The sequence below is a fragment of the Grus americana genome, chromosome 5 (genome assembly GCF_028858705.1).
Source record: "Grus americana isolate bGruAme1 chromosome 5, bGruAme1.mat, whole genome shotgun sequence".
NCBI lineage: Eukaryota > Metazoa > Chordata > Aves > Gruiformes > Gruidae > Grus > Grus americana.
The window spans coordinates 3,993,722-4,008,430 of NC_072856.1; the positions used below are offsets into that span (position 1 = coordinate 3,993,722).

Here is a 14,709-nt window from a genome sequence, read left to right on the forward strand (position 1 = left end):
AGTTGGAAATTGTGTGCCTCTCTTTGAGAGGTGAAGCAAAGTGAGCCATAATATCTCACAGATACTAATTCCAAGAAAATAGCTATTACATCTGTAATCCATATTATTAACATTATTATTAATAGCAGTGTTTTCCATCCTGTGTAAAGCAAGCATTTGGAACGGCATGGATATGAGACCATAATAGCATTAGGATCACTCTCCTTTACTTCTGTAATTAAGGCTAAAAGGACTCAGGAAACCTGTTTATCAGATTTCTTAAATTCTAAACGTTTTAGCTGTAAAAATTCAGCTCATGCAAGAAGGAATCATTTTGGAAAAGATGCCATCTTTTTTGTTTATCTCAGCCAGAGCTTATTCTGAAAGAAACTCCACTGAAATAAATGGGATTGTTCATAATGTCAAGTCTATTCAGTATACATGCAAGTGAAAGAATGTTGCACACAATTTTGAAGCGTTTTCCTACTCATTCCCAGGTCACAATATAGTCAATACGGCCACTTCAATTTTCAAGCGGTGGCAGGATCACAAGTTGCAGTGCTGCTTCAAAAGCACACGCCTTTACAACTCCAGCTAAGATGGGATCTCTAGCAAGTGAGATCAGCATATGACTGAGCACCTCTAAGAGCACAGTTGGACACACTGTTCAGACCAGGGCTAATTCCAGTTAACAGTTTGTGACCCTTCACATTCTTTCAGCGATTGTGTCACAATCCCTCTTCCCTTCCAGTTCCTCAGATTTGCCACATCTTTTGGCAGAATTTCCTTCCAGCTGGGGGGTTAAGGGAATGAATGAAAAGAAGCGGTTGGGGAGAGGAACAGTAATCTGAATCAGCAGCAGCTGAGGCAGCACATCTGACCACACACTGAACCTGAGCAGCAGTGCTGAGGTCATACATCAGCTGGTAAGCTTGTGTAACTACCTGTCTGTGATCCAGCTGAGGGCATTATCAAACAAAGCTACTTTTCCCATCCGTTACTGTGGTCAGTGTCTATGAGGAGGAGGAATATACAGCCCCATCACAAACTAGGATGATTCCATTTAAGGCTGAGGCACCCCTGCAATGTATAGTCACAAATATATAGAGAGAATAATGATTTATAGTTTGTATGCAAACCCTAGGATCATCAATAGGGTTATAAAAACAAGTATCCAGCAGTTACATCATGATTTTCCTCACTGTGAACCCTAATTCAGTCCTTTGTGACAGCCTTTGAGACAGGATCAAATCTCATTATTTTCTAGCCCCAGCCCCATTCGCTCCATCTCCATGAGGCTACGTACCAGCCTTGTGTCATAATGACATCCATAACCCACGCTTAGCCCTTTGCACCTCAGGCCTGCTCTTTCAAATAAGTGACCTCATTATCTGCCAGGCATATATGCTGCATGTGGGACAGAAAAGCCCAAGATCTTGTCACTGCACAAGAGTAATCTGCTTTTAGAACTTGACTTTATTAGGCATATATTTGTACCAGATAGCCTACTTGACACCACTGATCAAGAAAATCTTTCTTGAATTTCTTTCATTTAAAATGCCAAAATTGCTAGGGATTGTATGAAGTAATTAATCCCCAAATTATAAAATTCAACTAATCAAAAGTCTATGATACAAAAACCTTTGCTGATACTAGCTTTGGAAGATTAGAGAACCACAGCTACAACTGCTCACCTATAACGCAAAGACACTCGGAAAGAACACGTTCATTAAAATTTCCTGGAGGAAACTTCCCAAACTGCTACAGAAAATGCCAAGATTTTGGGATACTCACCCAAAACATAAGATAGCGAATACGAAGAGTGATTACAGTATGGAATTGCTCTATATCACTTTCAAACAGCAGGGGAGTGCAGTACTTTCTCTCAGACTCAACAGATGTAAACACAGCCTTTAAAGACATCACAGAAATTTAATCTGCTGGTGTAGTAAAGACTGTAGTCTCCTTGCAGACTTCAGACACTTCAAACTCAGGGTAAAAGACAGGGTAAACTTAAAGTATAAAAAGGTATCAAAGCGTAAGGCAGTAAAAAACACTTGTGGGAAAAAATTATGGTTGGAAAATCTTGGGATTCTACAAGCCTAACTAACCAGCTGGTTGTGGTAACTGAGGAGGCACTCACAGGAACTGGAAAGTCATGCTTAACAAAAGGTACTACAAAAAGGCTAAGAGATGCATAGAAAACTAGAATTTCCATCCTGTTTTTGAGAACTGCAGAATTTCACTTTGAGAATGAAAATGCAGGGGCTGCCCTAAGCACCTTCATGCAGAATCAGGAGGCCTTGATTCTGCAAAGACTGATGCACATGTTTAACATTACTCCCTTGAATAGCCCATTGATTTCAAATTCCTTGCAGGAATAAAACCAAGGATACAACATCATTTATCTCAGGAGTGAGCAAAGCCAACGAAAAATGCATTGCAATTTTCTTCCTACCTATGTCCTTATTTTTATCATGATACTTAATAAACCATTAGCTTTTGAGGTATATGCATCTCATTTCCATATTTCATAAGCCATAGATATTTATCATACAGTGTTTAGTTGATTTTTCCATAGTGCTATTTCAGAAACCTAAACTTGAAACATAGTTGCTGCAATAAAATTTTCCCCTCTGGACAGCATATTTAAAAGAACAAAAGAATAAAGAAGTCTGATTCTCAAATTTGCTGAGACTGCTGTCATTACTAAATGAATCAACTAATTGCATGCTGAAAAACATTCTTATAAGGAAGATACCCAAATGCTAACATCTCCCTGCTCTTTAATTGCAATGGGTAATGTTAACTTTCTGCTACACTAACTGATCTGAAATAACAATGTAAATTGATGATACCAATCCAAACTGATCTGATTTTGTCCCCCCCCCCCCCCTTTTTTTTTTCCTAAAGGGTGGAATTTTTTTCCTGTTTTTTTCCTGACTCATGAAAGACACCAGACAGTGATGTGGATGATGTGGTGAAAGCTCTGAAAGAAAAAAATCTACTTAAGTCAAGGAGTAGGGGAAGTGGTCACTCCGCAAGGTCATTTTCCTGTGAGACTCTGTGACAGCTGGAGAAAATTAACCAAAATATCTGCATTCTAGAGAGGTATAAAAAGAAGAAAGAAAGGGAGGGGAGGGGTCAAATGTCTTGTGGAAACCTGTAGGAACGGCAATGGCATTTTCTATATGGGCTCACTCAATCTGGTTTCCTGACGAAATTCTACAAAAATAGGAGGAGATTTTTAAAGTCTCGGAGGGTTAGGCAGGCAGCCAGGTCCCTTAAAAGTCAGCAGGACATTCATTAAATTTGAACAGATTAGCTGTATTGGATCTTTTCTCTGATGCTGGCACAGGGACCACACAGAAATCCTATTCCTATTATTACCATTTAAAGCTTTAGAGATCAATCACACTTCCAGAGTGGAAGAGCTAGGAAGACGGCAATAATGCCAAGGTAATCAGATGGATTCTTTGGTTTCCATGTTTATGATTTTCAAAAAAATAGCCAGTGAGTAACAAATTCGCTTCTACAGTAGTTCTGAATCCCTGGCATTGTTTTTGTTTTGCTATAAAATAAAACCAAAATTTTTCAAACATTTTCAAAATTACTTTGTATTCTCTTTAAAAACCCCACAGGTTTTCATGTCAGATGACTCTGGTCAGAACCAAACCTGAACTTTAAATCCAAATCCATCAAAATTAGTGTATATTTGTGAAACATTTTGACTCTGCTAAAGCTGAACATTAATTGAAACCATACCTTTGTCCTTCAGAACATTTCCATCCCTGTGGATCTTCTGGTCATTTCAGACTACTCTGAAAAAAAAAAAAAAAAAAACCAAAAAAACAAAACAGAAAACAAAGTCTCTTTGAGATGAAGCAGCTTGCTGTTGTAATTTCAAGCAACAGCAGGAGAAATCAATTCATGCATAAGGGATTCTGAGTAACAAAACTCTGCCCATGTCTATCTGCAGATCCATGCTCATGAACTCCTTCAGTGTGAATAAGACAGACAGAAGGATGCAGGCAGAACTTCGTAGATGACTCCTATAAGTAGAAGCAGGGATGCACATTAAAAGGAGTCAAAAGAAGCATTAAGATTTTTTTTCAGACTCCCAGCAGTGACAATTGAGATAAAGATTTTTAAAAGCATAGCTGTCATTTGGGCAACTAAATGAGAGCCAGATTTTACAGACCGGTCTATATTCATGACCTCCCAGTGGAAGATACAGTCAGATTTCCCTCTGAAAATCCATCTACCTCTTTAGCTCTATTGGGAAGCTGAGCCTTTCCAGAAGGCATGCGCTAAAATGATGAGCCTTTCTAAAAATGCTGAAAAAACCACAGAAAGACAGACAAATGCTACAAGCAATTTAAGACATCGCAATCCTGTGCCAGATTATCTACAAGTGGAGAAGCAACTATTTCATATCTGCAACAAGGCTATGTATGGTGCTATAATCTGGACATTCCCCGTTCACAAGAGATTTCACATTTACTACATTAAGGATGAAATAGCATAGCTTTAAATTAGCAAAAGCAGCATCCTTGGAGAATGTAGGAGAAGGATTTCATGTGGTCTTCAAAACCTAACTTGACAACACTATATTCTTTCCATTGCAAAGTACCACCAGTGTCTTTTCCTCATAGCTTGACCATTTTGTCTGAAGTGTTTGTCCATGGTTATCACATTGTCACTACTCTTCATTTAACCTAATTTTCTCAGGCAGTTTATCTATTTTGTGGAGCGAAAAGAAAACAGTATCTAATTAAGGAAGATAGATTTCTTTTTTTTTTTTCTAAAAATTTATTTTAACTTGCCCATTCTCTCCTTTCCTTTTTCCTTCAGATGATAAATAGCTGTGAAGGAAGGAAGAGACCTCCAAACAGATTAAAAATAAAAGGATGTGGAAATTTGCATTGCTACCCCCATTTGATGCTAACCCCATGCTGTATTGCTTTGGAATCTGATATAGATATTACCCAGGTAGCTCAAGAAAACCTCAGCTATTTAGAGAACAGATAATGGTTTAAAATAAGCATAAGATGGTCCACCTAAACCCAAAGTTAACCAGTTCAAAACTCAGTTAACTATAGAGCATACTGCATTAACTTCCATTTTAAAGGAAGTATTTCATTCTTACGCTTCTTTTTTAATTTCTAAATGGACCAGAAGCAGAAGTTTGAAATGTCATGTGAAGCCTTGTTCTCATAAGATTGCTGCTTGAGTTTTACCTCAGTGAGATTCAGAGAACCTCAGATAATCTATTTAGCTTGTTATCGGAACCAAAATGCTGAACTTCTTTTGAGAATTACTCATACTCCTATCTTTACCAGACACCTATTTTTTTATTGATTAGTGCCTCTAGGCCATTATAAAACCTTTCCCCACATTGGGGATTTTTCAACCTGGTCATGACTGTTCCTGCCAGGAGAGTGCCAAGTTTGCCAGAGTAGCTTTCCTGGGTACTCTAACCACTTGTTGCTCTTCATAAGGAAGGAAAATAAAAACAATTCATGAGAAGCTTACTAGTGCTTGCCATATTTCTATCTCAGTATTTTTACTGTGGTTAATTTGATTAATTTTTAAAAGGTAAGTATTGAAATATGTCTATTGACATCCTATTATCTGTGGTTGTTTATATATGGAGGACAAATCCTCTCCTCCACCCAAAGCCAAAACAAACAGGTCTTGTACAGGCAAGTCCCAAATTGGTCGAGAGAGTTGGATTTCTCGCCACAGGCTGCAGAGCCATTTGATGCCTATTACTGCACTCGAGGTATGCTCTTTTGTAAAGATGCTATGTTCCATATAAAATCTTCAGATGCAGTCAGTAGCTTTCAGCCTTGATTGAAGCAGTGTCAGCTTAGCAACATTTTAATTTTACAATCTTTATTAATAAGAGGAGAAAGACATGACAATGTTATAAGAAGATATTTGGCCTGTTTATCTACCTTGACTTTGAGACTGCTAATCATGAAAGCACTCTGACTTCGTAAATATAATTCAAGGAGCTATTTTCAAATTAGCCAATTTTAATTAGTGTAATGTATGCAAAAATCCTTCACACCTTTTTAGTAAGGTGTGCAGTATCTTCACATCAAATATTTGCAAGTACAAAATTATGTGAGATTATTAAAAAAAAAATAAATCACAGAACAATTCACTAACCAATCTCCTTATTCTTCACTGAATTCTATGTTTGAAAATATACTAAGTCTTTCTTAAACTAAAATAATTTGTAGAGAATCAGCTTTCAATATATATACCAAAAATGGTAATACAGTGTTCTGCTCAAGAAAAAAAAAAAGACCTTTATGATTCAAATGTGTACATTAATAACCAAATATATTAGTCTGAGAACATGTATTTGATAGAAGCATGGAGACTAACGTTGAACCTGTATGAATCTGTGAACTATACTGTCTGCAGCATAGTTGAAAACTGAAACAAACATATAATTAAAAGCTACCAGTGTTTATCATACTGGGTGATGTTCTGGTATTTGCTTTCAGGTAAGAGCTTTCATCATTATAAACTTATTTCTTCTACATTATCATTTAAAGAAGGGATAAAAATCCTTTGAATTATTTTCTGCTACTAGGAAGGTAAGTAGGTTGTAACTATTTTTGTTCCATGGATCAATCTCCGTTGCTTTGCGTACAAAGTAGACTTAAAATGTTACCATTAGCAATTTACACCCACTTGCTGGCCATAAATGACTTTCAAGGTTCAAGGCAGTGGATTGTAAAACTGCTGACTTCACTGCTGGAGCACTAAAGAGAAGAAACTGGATGAGACAGAGCAAGTCCTAAATGCCTTCCATAATTAACAAACATGGCAAGACAAGTTATGAAAAACAAAGGAAGACTGGACAGATTTATGCTTGAAGTCTGGTACTTTTGAAAGTCTGTCCAACTACAAAAGTTTCTTTTGATCTACATTAATTGAAAGCACTTAAAATTCAATCACACATTTATGGCCACATGTTTAAAACTGACTCCTAATCTTGCATCTGTAGCCCACTGGTCAGGCTGGAATGCCTTCCTTCTGCATCCAGCTTACAAAGGATACAAGTCTAACGACAGTCATCTTTAGTTCCAGCTGCAGAGTTTCATATTTGTGGCATCAGAAGTCCCTAAATTCAATCCTAAGTAGTATCCACAATGATAGTCATCACGTGTCTCTGGCAGCTCATGACAACAACCACTTGTGGAAATGGTAAGCCATCTGCAGATAAAGACACTTGTCCTGGTTTGGTTTCTTAGGGCAATAAGAGAACATGATTCAACTCAGTATGACACATTGCTTTGTGACCTGATCTGAGATGGAGAGCGCAGCACCTCTGTCTTTTAGCGAGGAGGTAGGAGAGTAATGGAAAGGAGTATCGCAGTTTGAAGTGGCAATTGGTCAGCAAAATCAAACCACCATGCATGTGGCTGCAAAGGGATACAGTAAGCCTCTCTTTTGTGCAGGTGTGGGAAAGAAGAAGAAGAAGGAAATCAAGGAGCCACATTTAGACCCAAGGTTGCTCTTAGATTAAAACCTGCAATGCAAACCTGATATACTGCTGGACAACAGGACACAGGAACTAGCAAGTCAGAGAACTGCTTGCCTAGATCCATTAATCTGCACCAACAGTGACCGCAGGAGCAACATACAAGCTCAGCTTTGAATCTTTTCACAAGTCAAGCCACTTGTGTATATTATATTCAAGATTCATGGACCCCTACTCTTTTAGTTCCGCCCCCTCAAACACCCAAAGATAAAAAAAATCTGCTTGAATATTTCATTACATTATGTATGGGGAAGAGCTCTGTTAAAGGGCCTGCACTATTGTACTGTCTTGACTAATAGTTCATGTAACATGCATAAGGAAGACCAGATATTTGCGCCCATTATATTTAAGAATTTTTTTGCCCAAGGACAACTTGTAAAACCCATTAACATGAATTGTGTCTGAGCTGATGAGGAAAAAAGAAAACACTGAATCCAGACCTTCAATATTTTATTGGTGTTTCTGAACTTTTACTAGCTGTACTTGCTTCCATAAAATCAATTTAATAAGGGGAGCAATGTTTTGGTAATGCATCAAAAGCAGTTCTGCTCTTCAAAGGACATCTTTTTCACTCAATCTCTTCTCTAAAGACAGTGACATTAGTTTTGTAAATTAATAAACAGGCCAGCATCTGAGGACTGCATGAAGCCTCCATCACCCCTTATTGTGCTTTCTCTTCTGACCCCACTTTCCAGTGCAGGGCCCTCATCTCGACAACAATACCCTGAAAGCCTGTGTGGCACTCTGGGATCACACTTGAAAAGGCCTTTGGCTGAGGCTGGCTTTCAAGAAGGGGGGACAATTGGCAAGAGGCCTGTGGCTATTCATGCAGAACAGGCAGTGAAAAATGCCTGAAGTCAGTTTCAGGGGTGGGCAATGCCCAAAAAAGAAAGCCCACATAACATGAATGGCTGCTGCTAGGAGACTAAAACCAAAGGCATGCTACTAGCAGGCCTCCATGTGCCGACATCAATGGGTTCATCCTATCCCTATTAGGGGCCTAAAATGATGGAGAAACATGAGAAGGGACTATAAGCAGGAAAGGAAAATAATACCAAAGTACACAACGGTCAATGCTTATATTGTTATACTAAACACTCAGGAGAAGGAAATAATATTTTCTATGTTTAGTACCTTTTCTGTTAACAATAGTTGCATTGGTTACAAATTCTAATAAGCAAAGTAATTATGGTACATTTTCTTGGGGGAGGAAAGCTATGCATTTTGATAATTAGTTATTTCTCATGCACATAATTAAGCATGATTATAAAAACATATTGGAAAAGCCAAGCCTGAGTTAGAATTGCTCTAGACCTAGTAGTGCTGGATGAGCTCCAGTCCCCTGGATATGCACGCACAAGTCCAGTTCGGTTCCAAATCCAGCAGTACTGGTCAGAGGAAAACAGGAGGTCTACGTGTTTTTTAAAGGAAACCACTATAGCATTTCAGCGGCATACAAATGACCCAAACCTCAACTGTACTTAGGGTTAGTAAGCCTGAGGGGTGCTCTCTGCAGTGCAGATCCTCTGCGGTAAAAGGCTTCCGGGTCCAAAAATTTAACTGCAAAGAATTTACCTCACTTTAAAGTCACCAGATAGCCCTGTTTTTTTTCTTTCTTTTATAAAATACAGCTAAAGAAATCATATTATCCTACTAATATTTCACATTGGAAAGTCCTAGCATGGACTCATGGACTCTTTTGAAAGAAAGGAGAGTGTCGTTACCCTCATACCTAATTTCAGTAACATTCTGAAAATGACACACCAGTGTTTTAGAAACAACCCATCTTCTTTAAAATCCTTTCCACTTAGTACAGATGTTGGCTCTTGACTAGCAAAAACCTTGAAAAATACGAATTACAATGTCTAGTCATGTTTGGACTTATTTCTAGGCATGATCTCAGCTCTTAAAAAATGATCATATTATTTATTTTATGAGTAATAATGTCTGACTAAAAAAGGTATAAAACACAATATGATACTATAATCAAGTGATTTATTTCAAGCAGTGATATTTATTATTCAGTGTGGAAGTTCAAGAAATCTCCCCTTCTTGCCTTTTCAGCTATCTAGTCCCAAAGTCTGAATTTCCAATAATTTCTGAGTTTGGTAACAACTTTTTTCCTTTCCGCACTCAGAGCTAACTTGGTACCTCTACTGAAAGGAAAGAAAGACCCTCATCACTGCTGTACTCAGCTCTACACAAGGTGTAGGAAGAGAGTAGCAGCTACTTGCCAAAAGCGGCCAGAGAGGGGAGAGCAGTGGGAGGCACTCTCAGATCTCCCTCTCATTTAGTTGCTGGTTAGGGAATGTAACTGCGTGAGTAAGTGGTGAATCTGATGCTCTGCTGAGGACAATGAAGTAATCTGCTGTCCTCCAGTGGGAGCCAGGAAAGAAACTGTGAATGCTGCAGAAACCAAGCTGCTAGGATCTACTGATACCTCAGGGAAGACTTTAACAATTCAACGCTATGTTTGTCCATTTCCATTAAAAATTTCTAAATATATGATGGAGTAAAGCTTACCCCCATGTGTGATCTTAACACCTGCATGTGTTTCTCTTGTATCTAAAATTGCTCCTGTAAATGACAAGTTCTAGCAGAAAATCTGTAGTTGTTCTGTATCTCCTAGTTTATTGATGAGTAAGAATTGCAAATACGAAAGCAGTTAGGCAAAGTCTCAAGAACACTGAAATATTTTTGGTTTTATAAATTAAACAAGCAGACACGGGTAAGGCTAAATGCAGCTAGATTACTGCTCTGCCGAAGAAACTGTATGTCTTGTGTGGTTGTGATTCCTGTAGCCTCTCAATGTTGAATATTTGGGACTTGATACTTAATTCATTCAGAGGAAGGGAAGTAAGTAGAGATTTTTATGATATGTGGGCATGTCTGACCCTCTAAATCAAGAAATTGAAAACCCTGTCATAGGTTTCCCACATCTTATCTCAAGGCCATTGCTTCTCTTCCTCCCTTCTTCACGGCTAAACAAATCATTTCCCCTCCATCAAAATAATGCACCCTTGCAGCAGCCAGAACATTTGTAAAGCATAGAGTAGTATTTGAGAGATTTAAGTTTTCTTTGGAATGTGAAGCATCATGTGAAGTAAAAGAAGAGTCAAAACCTATGATATTCAGCCTTGCCTCCATGAGTGAACAGTAAATTATCTAAATTTCTAAACATCGAAATTAACAACAGAAAAAATATTTGAATGTTTCAGGATTTTTCAATGGATTTTTAACATAATCTGTGTCAATTGAAGGAGGACCTTTCTGGCTTTGGGAGTTGTGAAAACAGCCTTCCAAAACCTGAAGAAATATATCTTGTTTAAATCTGTGAGATCTGAAAGGAAAGGGGTGGGTGGTCTTAGCCCTTCAGAAGGTCTCTGATCCTCTGACCTATTAGACCATTAGTTCACCTAAACCTAACCCAACCAATAGCTATTCAAGTCTAAGAGTACAAAGAAAGGTGGTAATAAAAATAAATTACTAAACAAAAGGAATAGAATGAAGCAGTTCAAGGTTTTTCTCCTCCTGTGAAATCCAAAAAGTGTATAGGCTATTCCATTCTGTCTATTCAGCCAAGATACCTACTTGATCTTGCCAAGAAAAAGTAAGATTAAACTGCCATGGGTACCGAATGGATACCCAACTACAGGAATATGGTATGTTACTGACGTTTAAAGTATGTGCTGTGTGTACACTCTTAACCTAGCTGCTCATTTGTTTGATGTTTAACCACTGTTTTCTGCTTAGGCCAAGGGATTTTGCATACTGAAGCCACAATTCCTAACTAATAATCATTTAACTGCAAATACCAAGTTGGGAGGGAGCGGAAGTCACACATGGATCCCCTGGCTGGTCTACAGGGGCTGCTCTTGTACGCGTCTCCCAGCTTCAACTTCCCGCAGAACAAATCGTAGCTCTCAGACTTTTGGCCAAGGGTCCGTAAGGCAGAGTCTCATGTAACTTGCTGTTTCCTTGCCATTGAAAACATTGAAGAAAAGCAATACATTGCACTGGGTCTAACTTATCATCAAGTTTGGCCCCCTCTGATTTTTTCTTTTTTTTATTCAAAAGAGCATTCTCTAAACATCTCATAACAGCAACCAGAGCCAGACAGCATGTGGAAAATGAGATTATCCTCCTAATACACAAACCATTAGACAGCACTTGCTCTCTATTTGAAAACCAGAAATAAGATGATTTTTCAGTCAAATAGCAAATATCCACAGTGAAATCTTTACTGGGGTTTTGAGGCTAGGGAAGACTCCCAAGTCTGATTAGAAAACATAGCTACTAAGGAAGAAATATCATGGCTGAGGCATTGGACTGGAGGCCCTGCCCATGTTTTTCAGACCCCCTTCATGCTCTTGGGTAGTTCACTTAATCTCTCTGCTAATCCCCCAGGTTGCTCTGTGCAGAGTGGATGTAATAATATTCTTGTCTGTCTTTGCCTTTTAGGCACTCAGTGGGGGAGTATGTCTTAATATGTGTTTGTAAAGCACATTGCACAAAAAGACTTTCAGAAACTACTAAAATGCAAAGCCTAAATATTGCATATTCTCACAAACATTCCTTTTCTTCCCTTTCAACCCCACTCTCATTTCCTTATTTTGAACAGTTTGTTTGCATTTTGCCAATTACCAGATAAAAGTCGAATCTCTCTGGTGGTTGGTGTGAGCGATTGAGGTTATGCTAGTGGTGGCCACTGAATAAGCAGCCTTCTGCAGTAGCTCCACACAGGTTGCACAACAGATGTAGACACATATATGCCACCAGTTCAACCCCAGAAAAGATGCTGTAGAAATACCTAGCCATAGCGTTGGCCCTAGTGATGCTAGCAATGGACTGTGTTTCACCTAACGCATCATTAAGAACCCATCTAAATTGCCTGCATCTTTATTTTATAACCACAGCTGCACAGTAGCTTTATTTAGAAGATGGATACCTGAAATGCCAACCTCTAGCTATTTTCTACTCCCCTTTGGATTCAAACACCACAGCATGTTTCTCTGAGTGTAACCACAGTACTCGCCACATTTCCTCGGTTGTTTGGTCATTTCTTGGAGAGTCTCATTGCTATCTTTCTTTTTTTTTTTTTTTTTTTTTTTTAAAAACCTTCTGGCTACGGGCCTGGTAAAAAAACCACTGAGCTAAGCTTCATGCCAAGACAAAATATTACAAAAAAGAAGCTAAGAGTTGTCTGCCCACTGATTCTATTCCAGTGGTCCTTTTCTAAATTAAATGTGCTGAATTGATGTCAGTGGAAGTGTTACCTCAGTAATGAAGGTAGGACTGGGCTTACCTAGTCAATAATCTTACTCTTGGCTGAATAAAATCAGTGCTGTGAAGACTGAGAATCGAAATCAGTGGCAGATATGTTATCGCCTTGGTAAGAAATAGTGATAAGAGTGTACACAAAACTAGATATATTTGAAAAGGGATTTGATAGATGGCCATATAGAAAGGTTCTGAATACAGTAGCAGCACAGTTTAGTAGTGGTTTAAACCAGAATTGAGGTACAGCATTGCTAATTATTGCTAAGCACCAGTATCAGTGTTTCCCAAACTAGATATTCTTAACCATTCTCTTGTCCAGGACTGATTCTTTTCACTGAAGTTTGAAGATAACTAAGCACATCCCTAAATTTAGGCATATAAGTGGAGCAAAAAAAAAAAACCAATTGGACTGTTCACAAGAAAATATTCTTAAATAACATCCTGCATCCTGAGTTTTGGAGAGGAGAAGTAGGTCCTAAGCCCGAAGATGAGGTTAGTCCTTTCTCTTCCTCCCAACATACAAGAGGGGATTCCCTGCCCACCCTTCCCCTGGACAAGTGCCAGTCACTATGCTGGCAAGAAGAGACACAAACACCTGTGTGCCAGATCCATCCAGCTCTGCTCCAACCTCTTCCCGGTTTGATTTCAGATAACTGCTCGTGACAGCAATGGAAAAGTACACAGGGGATTCCATAACAGAAGAAAGCTTCTGAAAAAAAAAATCTTACTGCTTGTCTTGTTTGCTGCTGTTCATTTTTTTCCCACTTCCCCTTGTGTAATTTTAAGGGCTGATAAAACTGCTGGTTTTCTATCTGCAGAAAGCTGTGATATCACAGTAATAAGTTTTTATTAGCTGAGCTGAAATTTGGTCAGGAGGAATTCACATCTCCTTTCTCTAAAGAGAAAACTCTCATTCACCTACTTTTATAGGACTTTTATTGTGTCTTATAATAAATGTACTTAAGATCTACCCTGTAACAGGAAAAACTGTTACCCCAATGTAACACATTCAAAATCTAAAATCAGATTTTTTTCCCCTCTGGATGTAATACAGTCCTCCTTATTTTCTGTCTTTTTCCAGACTCAAGCCATCTAAAGCTGATCACCAAACCTTGCTAGAGATCAGCTTAGTGAATGTTTCAGATCTATGAACCATTACTTTTATTTTTAACATTTTAATATATTAAAATCTTTCAAATTTTATATAACCCATATATTACAACTCCTTTCATTTATGGCCATTTTTTTCTTTTATCCCTGAAGAGTAAAAACATCAACTACTCAAAATCAAAAAAAATCCAAATGTTAAGGTCATAACACAATAATTTGCCCTGGTTGTATTTGAGATTTTCATTGTCCTGTCATGGAAAACTCAAGTGGGGAAGGTGGGAGGTTGGAGGGTGATACTGGTACTTGTCCCACAGGTATATGCAACCAACTTAGTACCCAACCTTTACTTTTTAAAATGGTGGTGTGTTATTTTTTGTAGAAAGCATATAACACACTAGAAATAATTGTCTTACATGAATGCCTATGTCCCTGTCCAGCTTCCAAAGCAACTTAACTGAAGCAACTTGTTCTAGACAGCACCCTCAAAGGACATTTGCATTTGTATCAAAACACTTTTCTCTAGAAGACTTGGAGATATGATCACTGAGGCAACACATCAGTTAAGATGCAGAAAACCAGATTTAGTTTAAAAGAAAAAAGACAAGTGGAAATAAGAGAATTAGAAAAGGAGGTTAATAATCTTGGAGAGGTAAGAAAGCATCTACATTTCCAGTTAACATCATTCTTAAGAAGTAAGAATTACAGGACATGGTTAATTTTTTCCCTTTTCTACTTTAACTGAAGATAGGGTAAGCTGAGCATGTCTGCGTTTGGCC

General features: G+C 38.2%; 1 long non-coding RNA gene across 3 annotated transcripts in view; it reads right to left on the bottom strand.

Moving 5' to 3' along the window:
- Nucleotides 1–14,709, bottom strand: part of LOC129207494 (uncharacterized) — a 200,673-nt gene that overhangs the window by 100,592 nt on the left and 85,372 nt on the right. For all 3 annotated transcript variants that reach the window (XR_008577458.1, XR_008577457.1, XR_008577456.1), the window contains exon 2: nt 3,745–3,800. This is a non-coding gene — a long non-coding RNA (uncharacterized LOC129207494). The remainder of the gene's footprint in view (nt 1–3,744; nt 3,801–14,709) is intronic.